Raw genomic sequence first — 15,694 nt, 5'->3', positions numbered from 1 at the left:
CCTTCCCATGCCCATCCACAGGAACATGGTGAAATCGTTCAGAAAACCTGGCCCTGGAAAGAGCCAAGGTTCTTGTCATCTTGTCACAGATGTCCAAGGCTTCTGTCAAGAGCTAGCTCAAGAAAACCTCACGAGGAATTTGATCCCCCATCTCACCAGGCTCGGGCCACATCTGGCTTCACATTTTTGTAACACCTTCAGTACAGGATGAAACAGGGGTGTGTCTGCCCTATTTGCCAGGACCTCCACTGAGGATAGAAAATCACTATCCACATGGAAAAATGCACAGGTGTTGCAATGCCTGGCCCACCAATCACAGCAGCTCAGAATTACTGCTTAGGACACGAAGGGAGAACAACTTGGTAGACATATATTTATAGTGCCTATAACCGGGGAGGTGCTACCCGTACATGTTCATCACTTACCTTACAGAAACACCTTGGTTGTTTCCAGGGTGTGTGGTTCTTAAGTCTTTAAAGGGCAGTAAGTGTCCAAGGACATCCACTAGGGCACAGTGCCAAGTTCAAAGTGGACGCTTGAATTTAGTCCAGCGCTTGGCTTATCCCCCAGGCAGCTAGGAGTATCCTCAGTTATTGCTGATGCTGATGGTGACAGCGCTTTTTGTAAAGCAGGAATGAGTTTTTTTAAATACTTTTGTGATCGGACAGCTCCAAGATCATATTCCTTTCTTTGTTGATCCAAATGAGGAGTTCCCCAACTAGGGGACCATGGTACCGGTGACACCATTCCCTCTCTTGCCTCCTAGCTCACCAGCCCCTTCCTGTAGGACACCCACTCTCTCCCTTCTCCGCCCTGCTCTGGGTGTACAACACCCATGGGCGTCTTTGCCCTTCATTCGTGCCCTTTTGGCTTCCTGTTGAGTTGAGCCACGAGGAGGCACCGGCAGGAGACAGGAGAGAGGGAAATGAGGGCAGGGCATTTTCCCCCAGCATCCTCCCAGCAAGTCACCTTGGGCTGGCCACAGCCCTCTAGAGCTTTCCTTTTCCTGCCAAACTTTACCTTGCTCAAGGATCCACACTCTCTCCGTGCCTAGGAGTGATGGCAGAGCCTTATTGTTGCTAGTCCCTGAGAGAATTCATTGTCCTTTGTGATTTCCGCTACCTGACTTTATTAAAATTCCCTTTATTTGACCCCTCCTGGTTCTAATACCAGCACCATCTCTGAACCTCAGAGACCTTCATTAAAGTAAAAAATTAGCAATGTGCTGAAAAATGTTGTGAGCCTCGAAAGAGAGCAGAGGTCCAACACTTTCTTGTTAGCGTGTTCTTTCTCTCCTCCAGTAGCTTGCTGCTGGCTCACCGATGTCGCCCACTTGCAGGCCACTCAGTCACTGTCTGGGTCTTGTACGTGGGCCTGGGCACATCCAGCAGAGAGGCTGCCCCCGGGGCTCTGTGCTGAAGTTAAGATATCCAGGCTCAGCTGGGGCAAAGGAAAGAGGTGTAGCCAGGCAGAGAGTCTGAACTGTACTGATCTGGGAAGCAAAATAGAAAGCTGAAGAAGGGCAGCAGGCATCAAGCCTGCAGGAAGAGGTGAGGCGTCAACAGGGAGGTGACTCAGCAGGGAAGGAGGGAAGCGCAGAATTCAAGGCAGCTTGAGGCAAGCTGTTCAGAATGGAATGTGCCGTGTCTGCGGGTGAAATGTGTGCAGGTATCTGAGGACCATTTCTACTTGATGGAGACAAACCCTGAAGGAGGTGGGTGGAAGCAGGCAGTTCATAAACCAGTTCCTCTAGTAAGAGGCTGCCTCAGTATCCTCCATTTCCCCCCTTGTGGGGCTTGGAATTGAGTCAGGCTCCCAGTCCTGGGATTTGAGGGCGTGACCGGGACACTCAGTCTTCATGGGGACCCTGTGATCCTCCTGGCTGCTGAGACGATCAAGGACTTCTCTGCTGGGGGGAAGCCCTGATGTCCAAATCTCAGCTTTCCCGGTCCCCAGGTGGACCCAGGCCACAGGATTCTCTTCTATCAAAACCTGCTGCATAGCACAGGGAGCTCAGCTTGGTGCTCTGTGACGACCTAGATGGGAGGGTTGGGGGGGTGGGAGGGAGGTCCAAGAAGGAGGGGTTATAGGTATACATATAGCCGATTCACTTCACTGTACAGCAGAAACTAACACAGCATTGTAAAGCAATTTTACTCCAATAATAATAATAAAAAAACACCCTCACTAAAACTGAGCCTCTGTGCTACTTAGTTTCCAGCTACCCAGCGGCCTCTACAGGGGCTCTGCTCAGCTGTCTTCTCTCCCCATCCCTGGGGGCTGGATTCTTCTTTGATGATCCCACTTCTGCTAAGTGTCTTTCAGTATAATTTCAGGTGGAGAGTCTCAGGCCCCATCTCTCTGGCTCCTGAGTAGAGAACAGGGATTTACTTCAACTTCCTCACCCTTCTGTTGGGCGATATCCACAATGACAGCCCCAGAACTTGGATGAGATCATTATGTAGTAATCCGCAAGTCCTGAGTATCCCCCAGAGGTCGGCCTTTCGTAGTAGGGTTAGTAGCCCCACTCCACGCTGGATTTATGGGGTGGATTTTCCTCTAGTCTCCTCCATCCTGGTGTTGCTGAAAATTTCGGATGTCTTGGGCCCAAGCCCATCCAGGTGAAAGTGATTTATAGCCTCCTTCCATCTACTCCTTCTTTAAGGCTCTTCAAGCCTTCCGAGGGCTATATGGGGTGTTTTAAATATTTCATGGAGAGTAAAGGAATAACGTTCTAGCTCCTGGGGTTTCTTCTCAGTGGGATCCAGCTGTTCCAGGTGTGGAGTACAGGGAGGGTATCAACTTGCATTACATTTCAAGCACTAACCACAGTCCAGCACCTGGAGAGTCTGCCAGCAGCTACTCTCTTGCCTTAAAATACAGAGCAGTCGTAGAATATCTATTATGCTACCTATTCAACACGTCCTTTTACAGGACCCAGGAGCACAGTCCGTAGGATGGGTAACACTCACATCCCAAATCCAAAGAGTCCTGCAAGAATCTCTGTAAAGAGAAAGTTGTCCAAGGAATAAAGCACGTATATATCTGCCTCTGTCCGGTACGTGGAAGACCGCAGCAGGCTTGGAGGTTATCTGCCTGTTGTGGCCGCCCCATAGGCATGTTCTGATGGCTCATAATACACACCATCTACTGTGGCAGAATTTGGGGGATGGTTAATGGGGTAGCTCTGGCTGGACACTTGCCTTTCTCTCTGCTCTCTCCATTATGTAGGAAAGGACTACCTGGCAACCTCAGTCGTTCAGAACATGGCCCCAAACAAAGATAGATGTGTAATCACTTGACCTCTATGTATTCTAGTTCCCCCGTGAGAGTTTTGTTTCCTTACAGGATAGAAAAGAATCTTATTTTTATTTACGTCATCTAGAGACACACCTGCCATGTTGTCCAATGCACAGCTGGCAGGAAATAGAGATTTTCTGGATGATGATGGTAGAGTCAAAACCTGCCTTTTGATGATGTCCACTTACCAGATGTCATTGGTCCACTTACTGGAGCCATCCAGAAAAAGCTTTCTCCCTCCCACAGAAGAGTCTCTGCTTTTTCAAAATAATGCTTTTTCCCCTTCAGTTTACAGACAGCATAATTGCTTTTGAAATATTTGAAAGCAGCAATCATGTGGACTTCAGAGGAAAATAGGCCAGAATTGAATCCCAGTTTTGCTTCTCTGTGGCCAGAGACCCCTCAGTCCATTAACCTTCTTTTAATTGTCATTAAAATTGAGATGAACCAGAAAGCCATAAGGTTTCTTGAGACGTGATAACACAGGTAATCTGGCTCTCAGGAGGACTCAGTGACCGATTGTTGACTTTAAACAGAGTAACCCAGATCTTAATCCCAGTGCATTTTCACTCCAAGTTTGGTTTGTTTCCACTCTGCTGAGTTACCACCAAGCCCAATCAAATTGACATAAAATGCTTTTTGGTTACTTATTCTCCAACTATCTTTTTTTTCTCTTTAGAAAAACATAATAACACATCTGGGACCTATTATATGGTGGTATATATTTCAGTATATGTTTCTGCTAATGCTTTAGTAAACAGAAACCGCATGCATGTTGCCTCCTCGAATACAGTAGCCGCTAGTCTGCCTTGAGCGAGGCTCAATATAAAATTAAACATTGCAGGATTTTAAAGAAGTGTCTCCATCAAAAGTAGAACTCTAGCCCCAGTTGTATCTGCATCACTTTTTATACTTAAGATAATGCTTTTAACTACTTCCTACTGCTTAGAATGAGGAAAATTTTTAAAGTCTGTGATGTCCTTATTTATATCAAAGACAAGTGTATCAGGAACATTTCTGGTTGTTTATATCTGAATACTTAACCAATGGTGGATTGAACACATAGAGGTATATTTTGTCATTAGTTTCATATTTTCTCAAACAGCAACCTTGGTTCAGGGACAGTATCTCTATGATTCTTTTATTTTCCTCATGGTTGTAAGATGGCTACCCTGACACCAGACATCAAGTCCACATCCACTTGAAGAGGTAGGAGTGAGGAAGTAGAACCAGCCACATGTACATGTGTCCAGAAAAGCAAGACACTTCACTGTACAGTGTACAGACACTACACTGTACAGACACTTCTACTGCATATCTCCCCAAACTAACCCTGAAAAACAACAGAGATATCAGGCTATGGAGCAAAGAAGAAGAACTTTGGAATCAGACTCACCAAATTTTATGTCCTGGCTGTGTCACTTATTGAGAAGCATGGCCCTGGAGAAGTCACTTCTTCTCTTTGAACCTCTCTTTCCTCACTTATAATAATACTGTGTCCTAGGGCTAGTGTAGAGATCAAATGAAAGACTATGAAAGCACATTTTGTGCTGATTACTCCTCTGCACATGTACATTATTATGATAAAGATAATGGTGGTGGTAAACAAATAAGTAAAAGAAGAATGTAAGAGCCTGTTCTGTACTACACAGAAAAGCCAGGCCTGCAGGTCTGTGATAACCCAAGGCTTCCTTTCTTTGGTCCTTCCTTCAAGCAGATCATTATCTTATAGCCCTAGACTGAGATCTCAATTTGTCATGTTCAGTTTTGCATCCCCAGTGCCTAGTGCACAGTGATAGATGCTCACGGAAAAGTTTAATGAATGAATGAATCCCCCCAGAAGCATGAACTAGTTGGAAAAAGAGGACATTGTAATCCAATCAAACAATAAAGACAAGTTTCAATAAAGACAAGTTCAATAAAGACAGGTTTCTCAGGGAATTATTCAGCAGCTATTTAAGAATAAATAGGCAAGAAATTCTAACAAAAAGGTGGTGGCAGTGGAAGTATAGTTTTCAGATCTCAAATTTCCACAAAGCTGCTAGACACAAGAACCAAAACCCATGGGCTACATTTGCAAACATAACTGGGTGACAAATTATATCCTCAAACCTGCAACTATAGTGTAGTGGGTGATGGAAAAATGCCAGTAACCATAAGATTTGCATTGTCTCAACATCTGTGCTGGAAGAGCAAAGGAAGCAAGAGAATGACTGAAGGACCTGAGAACAGAACCTCAAATAGCCGACAGGTATTCACCGAGAAGCACAGACAGGTAATTTGAGAACAACAGCTAAAACAGAGATTCCAGTAGGATTTTGCTCACTGGAAAAGGGTTGAGGTCACAGTAAGAACTGAAAATCTGGGGCAGTCTAGCCCCTATGAAATCTTGAAACTGACAGCCTTTTTTCCTTTTCAGAATAAGACCCCACACTAAGAAAAAAAATGCTAGGAGTGGAATCAGATTTAGCAGGTCAGAGACAATAGTGCTGAGGAAAGAGAAGGTTCAGATAAAAGTAGAGGAGAAAGGGAGAAAAACCAGGAAATGTTAGAAAGAAAACCTTTATGTTTTTAACAGTATATAAAAACCACAGAATGAGCTCTATGATGTTAAATATGTTATCTGAAGAAAGTCATCTTCTTCTAAAAATTAGCAGAAACCAATTTCACATAAAAATGAGCAGTAGAATGGGAACATGTATATGTATAACTGATTCACTTTGTTATAAAGCAGAAACTAACACCACTGTAAAGCAATTATACTCCAATAAAGATGTAAAAAAAAAAATGAGCAGTAGGAAACTATGGAGGTCAAGTTCCATAAAAAGTTAAGGAAAGGAGACAAAGACATATGCAGTATCCCTATGGAAAATGAAACCATTCCAGAAAGACATGTCCATAAAACTGATCAAAATTTCAATTTATTATTTCAAAATGACTAAAAGACATTAAGAAAGTGATATAAGGTATGAAAGAACAAAATAAATCATAACTAGAAAAAAACTCAGAAACAGAAATGAAATAATTTAAAATGAAAGAATAAATCATTTTAGAAATGAGGTCTAAACTATAAGGAGCACAGAACAAATAAACACAACAAATGATGCTTCAAGAGAAATAGAGGTGAAAGGAGAAACATTTTTTTAAATCAAAAATAAATGAAGAGGGCTTCCCTGGTGGCGCAGTGGTTGAGGGTCTGCCTGCCGATGTAGGGGACACGATTTCGTGCCCTGGTCCAGGAAGATCCCACATGCCGCAGAGCAGCTAGGCCCGTGAGCCATGGCCGCTAAGCCTGCGCGTCCGGAGCCTGTGCTCTGCAACGGGAGAGGCCACAACAGTGAGAGGCCCACGTGCCTCAAAAAAAATAAATAAATAAAAATAAATGAGCTGAAAAGCATTCAAGAGAATACTTTTTGTCTATATATATTATTACATATATATTACATATATTATATATATATATATTTTATATATGTACGTAGTTTTGAAGATAGTAAAGAAGATCCAACATATTAGTAATTAGAGTTCCCTGAGAAGAAAACTAAAACAAGGGAACAGAACAAATTCTAAAAACTAATTCAAGAAACTTTTCTGAAATTAAACAACATTTGAAACTTCATATTGAACATATTGTGTACCTGCAAATATTAACACAGACCAAGCAATAACAAGAAATATTACTAGATTTAAAAGAAAAAGAATGAAATCCCTTAGGCATCCAGGCAAAAACAGTAACTTACCAAGAAAATTTACCTTCAGAATTTGGGGCCATATTTTATAGCAGAATACAATAGAATAACATTTAAAATAGTAAGTTTAGATTCAACGATTTTTATAATTACATTAAATGTAAATGGTCTAAAAAACTTTTTTTAAGTTTAAACTTTTTCAGTATTCCTGCAGCACACCCACCCCCACCCTGCCATGTTGCATTCAAACTCTGCCTTGTGATGGCAGAGGGTCTGGCATGAGAGTGAGCTTCTTGCTCCTTCTCCAGCAGCAGAGAGGTTTTCCCAATTTCAGTACAGCTATTGAGGGCTTGTTTTCTACCTCTTCTGTTGCAGGCAAACTTTGCCTTGAAGTAGGGGAGAAGGACTCACAGGAGAGCTTTTTGTTTGTCTCTCAGTGGCAGCCAGTCACCACCAGGCACTAATGAGGGCTCAGAATGTTGGATGGGCTACTCCAAGAAGTCCCGCTCTACCTTCAAACTTTGACAAAGCCTGTTTACCCTCACAGTAGAGGAGAACACTCTCAGGTCTCCTTTCCTGCCCTCGATCTTTTTCATAAGCACTCTGTGAAGGCCCATGGGAAAGAGCTGTTGGTGTGGGCTCCCCTGTGTCTGGGACCCCTACGCTGTCACAATAGCCCACACTTAATATGTAAAAAGTTGTTAAAATTTTAGTTGTTCTTACCCACTTTTATGGCTACCACTTCTTCCTCCCACATTCTGCCAAAGATAAAACATGTTGTGTGTCCCATATCTTCTCAGAGGGATTTGTCAATCTTTGGAATTCTTTTTTTATTCTGTTGTGTTGAGACCTCAGATCTCTGATGGAATAAAGAGAGTAAGATTTCATAAGTTATATGGCTTTGATGTTCTCTTGTGGCTTTCTACATCCTAAGTAAAAGGGAAGCTCCAATTTTTAAAAAATGATTTTTAGTAATTATAATTAGTAGTGGCAGTATTAGTATTGTTATTTTGACTATTGTGTGTGTTATTGTATACTGTGGGATAAAGCAAATGAATAATGATGGGATATTTTAATTCTCTCATTCACTGTGTCCTTGAGAACCAAGGTTTTTGGTATGGAAGAAAGGACATACATACATGGTATGGAAGGAATTAAGTAAAAATCGTGCAACTCTGAATTTGAATTTGAAACACTATTATGAATTTATAAGATATTTTATATTTAAATACATGTTTATTTCCCAATTCCATTCACCAAAAATGTCTAGCAATGTGACTCTCTAGTTGCAGAAAGCATCTGTAGTGCCCAGATTGTGATCTTCAAGTATCATTTCCTACCATAAGAAACCAGAGTTTCTTAGAGAAATAGCTAATTCAAATTTGGTGTAGGAACTATGCAAGATGAACCTAGACCCTCTTATCCCACCAAATAGAAAGGATACTGTCAAAGACTAATGGGGTCATGTCAAAAGGACTCAGCTGCCAATCTTAGGAGATTTCCACTGGCCAAAAATGGGACAACTTGAGTGTAAATAAAGATAAGAAATGCGGTGTACTTAAACTCATTTAAATACATTGCATTTAAATTAATGATTTCATAATTATATATATATATACATATTTTAAATCAAATCAGTCGCTGTTAGAGGATCATAGAGAACCAATTCATGATCTTTAAAACAGGTAAATAAAGGAAAGAGTCACGCATTTATCCTTTTATATACAAACTGTGCAACTGGGTAACCAAATAATAGATGAGAGAAGCATCTCTTTATAAATTATACCAAGTAAAAAAATGAGATGTAGAATTAGAATGTCACCATTTTTCAATCTCCAATTAATTTATGGGTCTAGGCCATGAGCCTCCATGGCTGTTGACATTACAAAAAGAGAGACAACCAAACATATGCTATCTAAAGAAATAACATGCCACTTCCTATGGTCTTGCCAAAATGACTGAGTTCAAGTTTTATCCGTCTCTGAATCCAGCTTCTGATTTGTAGATAATGCAGGGGACAGAGAAACATGTTGGATGGGACCATGAGTACACAATCAGCAAAATCCAGAGAAGAGGGAAATTCCATAGGTCAAACCACCAGGGATCTTTAACAGATAAATTATAAGCAAAAGGAAGGGATGGAGGGAAAACCAACAGTTTCAAAGAAAGATTAAAACTTGTTAGATTTTTGAGAGTGAGTGAGAATAAACTATAATGCTAAGAATGTACACTTGGGTAACAAAATCATAAAGAAACATAGGGAAGTGATTACTCTAAAAGTCAAGATAGTGGTTATTTTTGGAAAGAGGAAGGGGACACATGTGAAAGGCTTCTGGAATATCTGGAAAATTTCTATTTCTTGATCTGAGTGAGTGTTAGCCCTATAATTCACTAAGCCCTATGTTTGTTTTATATGGGTTTCTGTATCTGTGTTTTATTTTACAATAAAAGTTTTTTTAAAAAACCTGTTTCACTTCAGAACAACCTCTTGATCTCATCCCCCAAACAGTGAATTGCATATCTCTATGTGTACAAATGAAATACATTATAAATTTTTTAAAAGAATAAATAGGCAGGGAGGATATGTTTAAGAATATATTTTAGATCAAGTTATATTTCCCTAAGTGCCTTTGTTAGAACCTACTTCACAAAATCCTTCCCTTCCTTAAAAAATCCTTTCAGAAGAGTCTGTGCACCATTTTTTCTAGACTCGCCAAGTTAAATAGCTAGAAAGTATTTCCTTTTCAAAGTCCAATGAACATGCAATCCTCTATATAATAAAAAAAAAGATGTATTAAGGTTTCTAATCCCCCACCCCTTCCTTCCATTTTAGAGGGGAAAAATATATGTGTATAAATATGCACACACGTACGTATGAAAGCAACTAAATGCTGTAATGTAAACGTAGAAGTGGCATTCAAAAGAGAGACCTTCTCTACGAGAAAGATAAATACCTTTTACAGGAAGAGTTAGAGGATGAAACAGTTTCCTCAAAAGTTTAAATACAGTAAAGAATGTTATTTGCCATCTGAGCTGCAATTTCAAAGCCAAAACGTGAGCCCAATGTGGGAATTTTAGCAACAACTGAACTTGCTAGGGGATTTGGGTCTTCCTAAGTCTTTTGAAGTTCCATTTTGCTTTGTCTTCAGATGCCTTGACATAATCAGCCCATTGATGCCTTGTGCTGTCTTGTACATGCAAGCAATTGCTCACAATTCCATATCAGGGCTGGAGACAAGGAGAGGTTCAGATCCCTTTGACACCGGGGCGCCTGGTCAGGAAGTTCTCAAATGTGCAGCAACGTGAACTTTTAGCTGAACTGCTGCCCAGTGGGGCACCCGTCCTTTCAACCTCCATTGGCTCAGGTCTTCAAAGGCTGGGGGCATCTGTACCCAGTGACCTGCATGGCTGGCCTGACACATCTCTTTCCCATGGAGTGGTGGGGGTCGAGGGGGATTGAAATGACTTATTCACCTTTATTTCAAATTTGAGCCAGAGCATGTGTGAAATCCCCCCCCCCCCCCCCCGGAGATCAAACAACCCGCCAGTTGCCCCCTAGTTGCACTGGTCACTGAAGGAGCATCTGTTTGACCTGCTTTAAGAAGCTTGCTTCCCACACTTTGGGATTACCACTGATTATGACAATAATGCTGGCCCACACTTAGATGAGTGTGGACACTGTCCTTCTTTAATCATTGCAATAACCACACAGGCAATTTAAGATGAGGGCACTGAGGGGATTCACCCAAGAACACATATATAATTAGCCAGAGAGCTGGCATTGGAACTCAGGCACCTGTGGCTCCCAAGTCCATTACTTCAACCACCATGCTATGGTACCTATGGCTAGAGGATAAACACCATCATAGACATAGCTAGCTATATAGAGTACTGCTGATGCTAGCTCCCTCCATGTATCAGGCACTATACCAAGTTCACAAACACTTAATTTAATTATATTAGATAGATATAGATATAAAGGACATAGATACATGAAGACCTAAAAATTAAGAGCAAGCCTTCAACCAGGTTGCCTAAATTTAATCCCAGCTCCACAGTTTACCAGCTGTGTGACCTTGAGCAAATGATTTAGTATCCCTGGGCCTCAATCTGTTCATCCAAAAACATCCCCCTCATAGGATACTGCAAGAATTAAATGAACAATTTATGCAAAGCACATAATATATTTCCCAGCACAGCATAGGTACCCAAGAAGTTAGATATTATTATTTATATATATGATATATGACATCATACAGTGTTATTATTAATTATGCTTCATATAATTAACAATATGAATACTATTGTGTAATAATGGTATTTATTATTACTATTACATATACATAGATGGACTATTTTCTCAGACAATCCAGAAAGCTCGGTAAAGAGGAATAACATTCTTCGAAACTTATCAGGGTCAACGATTACCAAAAAAAATTATGCCGAGCTGACTCATTTTTCTCAAGGAGATCAATTTTTGAGATACAAACCAGCAAAGTAGATTGATGAGGGTACAGCTGAAACTAAGTCTTAGGATTATAGACCACCCACACTACACAAAAAGCATTGTTCTGAGCAAGACAGGCTGCCAACAGTCTAGACAGGACAGTTAGCATTTAACTCTCATCCCATAGCTGGTGCTGTTCGTCTCAAGATGCATAAAGGCCAGGTGACCATCTGATCACAATCCCCACCTTGCCAATCTTTCATCACCTAGATTCTGGTCCTTCTAATATCAAGTCTGTTTCTATCCTCATGGATGCTGTGTGAGCATCTAGTATCCAAATCCTATTTGATGTTTAAATAATACATTCCTGTGCAAAGTAGATATGAGGAAATGATAATACAAGCACAGGTAGAGGGTACTGAGGAGATACTTTGAACTGGGTGCTGTTCAAACACAAACATTCTCTCTTTGGCTCTCATGGCTCCATATGGTAGCATTAGATCATCTTCTGGTCCCATATCCATATTTACTGAATGGCAGAGGTGTCCTCAAGCCCAAGTTCATCCACCTCCAGGGCTCATGCCATTAAATCCTGCACTCTAAGCTGCCCTCATTCCTTTCTGAACTCTTGTTCACTTTCTCTCTCTTTCACCACCATCCACATACTACTTAAGGAAAGTTACCAAAGAAGTTCCTTCGCTGGGCATTAATTACTGGAAAAATAGCTGATGTCTCCGTTTTTCTCCTCTGAGCACCCCTAGTACTTGATACATAGCTTCAATTCAGCAGCGTGCTGAACATGGCCTTTCTCCATCACTAGGCAGTGACTCTTTGAAGGCAAGAACCTTGTCTTAATTCATCTTTCTGACCCTAGCACTTAGCACAGGACCTGGCATATTGCAGGATTTCAGTAAGTATTTGTAGCGAGCATAAACAGTTGGTGGGATGGTTAGATGCATACATGAAGGGATGCCTCAAATTCCTCTTTTTCGCTGAGACGTCACTACTAACCCCTATGTTGTTGATCACCAAGAAGTGATTCAGTTGCTACAGCACTTAGCACGATGTCACATGTATGGTTGGTGCCCAATAAGTTTTAGTGAATGAAAAAATAAACACATAATTCAGGCCTTAAGGCAGCGTAAATCACCTGGGAGATCTATTTAAACACTACTTGTTCTTCCACTTCTGAAATCTGTGACAAATGAAACCAGATCAGCAGGATACTGGTAACGTGGGCTACAGCCCATGAAGGCCTGAGCTGTGCTGAGCTGGCATCAGCCTATAATGAAGCCACAGGCTTATGACATTTTCCATCACGTCCCCTGTCAGGCTGCTGTGGATGACCTCGTTCATTACATCCAGAGTTGGGGTCCTGTCTGGTTCAATGCTAAGAATTGTTCTACTGCTGAGAAACTGGTCAGTTTTTATATTATATACTTGGTAAATTGTGTAATTGTCTTTATTTCCCCCCTTTTTTTGGCCAATAAAAAATTGGAGCTAAATTTGTAGCTACTCATAGCAATGGAAAGATCTTTTAATAACACACTTCTTCAATGTCAGTTTTGATTCTCTTTTATTTCCTTACTACGAACCCCTTCCTTCCTTCCTTTTGCTTTTACTTCTACTAATTTTATGCATTCTCATTTCTTAATGAATGATGGTAAACCATCCAGCGATCATAAATGAAACTAGATTTAAAACAGCTTACTTTATTGTGTAACTATAGACAAAGAAAATGTATTCAACAAATATATTGTTATTTGGATACACCATGATTTTTACCTCCCCCTGACTAAAATCTTCTCTAGAAAGAGAATAAAGGAATAAAATATTAAACAAAAGAGGATACTTTAACAAGTCTGCTGGTATCATTCCTTGTGCATTGGGAGGCTGAATTCCTGGGAGGATGATCTTAGCTCATGAAAGGGAGTCACCAAGAGGAGGAAAAGAAAGGGAGGCAAGGAATATGCAGGAAGAGATGAAGTGATAAGAGGGAGAAAGGAAAGAGGGAAATGGAGAGAGAAGAGGGGGGGACCTGCAGATGGTCCTAGTTCATCAAAAGATGAACTGACAGTGGAGTTGACCTTATCAGCTAAGGTTGTTGCTTGGATCTCAGTTGTCTTCAAGAGGCTGGTGGCCAGAAGCAAGAGGAACATCAGAAGTTACATCATTATCTGCACTTCAGCCTTCTGCTAAAGAAGATAATAACCTACCCTATTCCATTTTAATACTGAACTAAGGCGAGAAGTCACAACCAAATTTTAGAACCACCAACTCAGACCTTCAGCTCAGAATCAACTGTCTCACCCCCACCCCCACTATCTCCTGCCCTGAGAAATACAAGCCAAAGCGTTTCTATTTCTCCTTGTGTTAAAAAATTTAGCCGAGTGTTCTAAGAAGGAAACTTATATCTTCACCAGTTCTTTTTACATCCATATTATATTAATTTTTTTGTGAGAATAAAAGTAAACAAATCCACTGTAACCAATAAGGAGACAAAATTATATTAAAATAATACAAAAGTGGCTTTTAATCTATCACCAGGGAATAACCATTTTGTTTTCAATTATTTCCTTCTAGTCTTATCTATTTTCATACACTTGAGGTGGACATGTGTAGCTGAATGTACACTCAGTCCTGTATCCTTTTAATATTTTAACTTAATATGTCCCTATGTCAAGAGATTTCCTTCAAATTTTGATTTTTTGAATGTGTGCATTATATTAGATTTATGGAACTATCTTTATTTTATCTTGTTATTGAATCTTTAGATAGCTTCCAAGGGGTGAATATTCTGTATTTTCTTTGAGTTCCTCTAATTGCAAGGCACTAAAGTAATGGGGTTTTGGTGTGAGCATTGACAAGAGAATTGAAAATCAGGTGGGAATCCAGAGAGACAGGGGCCACAGTATGGTTGGAATTAGAGACCAGAATTGGATTCAGGATGGCTCTTGTGGTCGAGATTAAAGCTGGTTATCAATATCTATGGCTCTTCTCCTTGCAGGAACTCTGTGTAGATTGTACTTCTGTACTTTTCTGCCTCTTGAGTTTAGACAATGACCACATGACTTGCTTTGGCCAATGAAATGTGAGAGGAATGAAATATGCCACATCCACGTGGAAGTATTCATGGGCAGTGTGTGATTCTCCACGTGCTCTTCCCATGCTGGAGTGAATGTGGTCGATACCCTGCCCCATTCTCTCTTCCGAGGCTGATGCTGTGTTGATTACTGAGTTACAGCTCCCTTCCTCTCCAGAGAATTGCCCTAAATCCCAGAGGGATTATTACACAGTCTCTCCTCGCTGAGGGACAGCCAGCTGTGAATGATCAGTTCATACTCACGAGCTCCTCATGGGACCAGGTGGAAGCTAGTCTCCACCACAGTCCATATCTTTGTTTAATTTGCTTTCCCTGCCTTATCCTGTTCCCTCACTCCCCTTGTCCAGAGAGAACTCTCTCAATAAATCACTTTCACAAGAATCCACAACTCAGGCTCAGGTTCTAGGCACCCACCCTAAGACACATTTCCCAGGTGACAGGTTGTGCAGCGTTGCAACCTCAGGTGAAGGACAGCACCCTGGAGAGTAGCCTGGACCCTCAGTGGACAGGTGTAAGTGAAGAGCAAGCCTTGTGACGTTAACACACCAAGATCTTGGGAATTATGTCTCTCCTGATTAATAGAGCATTTGAGATGGACCTTAGTAGCAGAAGTTTCTTGATCTTCCTCCTGGAGCTCATCAGCTGATGTGACTCAGCTACAGTCTCCATCTCTGCTTCCTTTTGTGTGTCTCGCTTCACTCACTGCAAACTAACTACCTCTTTCTCTTCTCTACCCTCTGCCTCCTCTTTCTCAATCTTCATGTCAGATGCCCCTTAGATGTGGCTTGGTTATTAATTCTCATGCTTCCTGGTCTACCTCATAGATGCTAGCTATTGCATTGGCTTCAGCTCCATTTCCAACCTAATTTTCTCTGTGTTTTCCAATTCTAGTTCCCAAGAGTGAGAGTCTGATTGGCCAACCTCATTCCTGGGCTTCTGGTAAGTCTCTGTCCTGGCTACCTTTTGGGTGGGGTCAGCCAAAGCATAGGCCCTGAGGTACATGGCATGGTTGTTTAGTGTTACCTCAGATTTCCCAGAAATGGAGACATTCTGACGTGGGTCTGTGACGTGAAACCGGACTGTGGTTCCAACAGGAAGATCAATAGCTTTTGATCTTACATTGAAGCACTTTCCTCTTTGGATTGCTTCTTTGTC

The 15,694-nt window shown here is 41.2% G+C and overlaps 1 long non-coding RNA gene across 1 annotated transcript in view; it reads left to right on the top strand.

The window, feature by feature from the left end:
• LOC307194194 overlaps positions 1-15,694 on the top strand; it is a 146,959-nt gene that overhangs the window by 124,203 nt on the left and 7,062 nt on the right. The window contains exon 4 of the long non-coding RNA XR_013830529.1: positions 15,431-15,478. This is a non-coding gene — a long non-coding RNA (uncharacterized lncRNA). The remainder of the gene's footprint in view (positions 1-15,430; positions 15,479-15,694) is intronic.

The sequence above is a fragment of the Stenella coeruleoalba genome (genome assembly GCF_951394435.1).
Source record: "Stenella coeruleoalba genome assembly, chromosome: 11".
Taxonomy (NCBI): Eukaryota; Metazoa; Chordata; class Mammalia; order Artiodactyla; family Delphinidae; genus Stenella; species Stenella coeruleoalba.
Note: the sequence above shows the minus strand (reverse complement) of the source record. Positions and strands in the feature narration are given on the sequence as shown.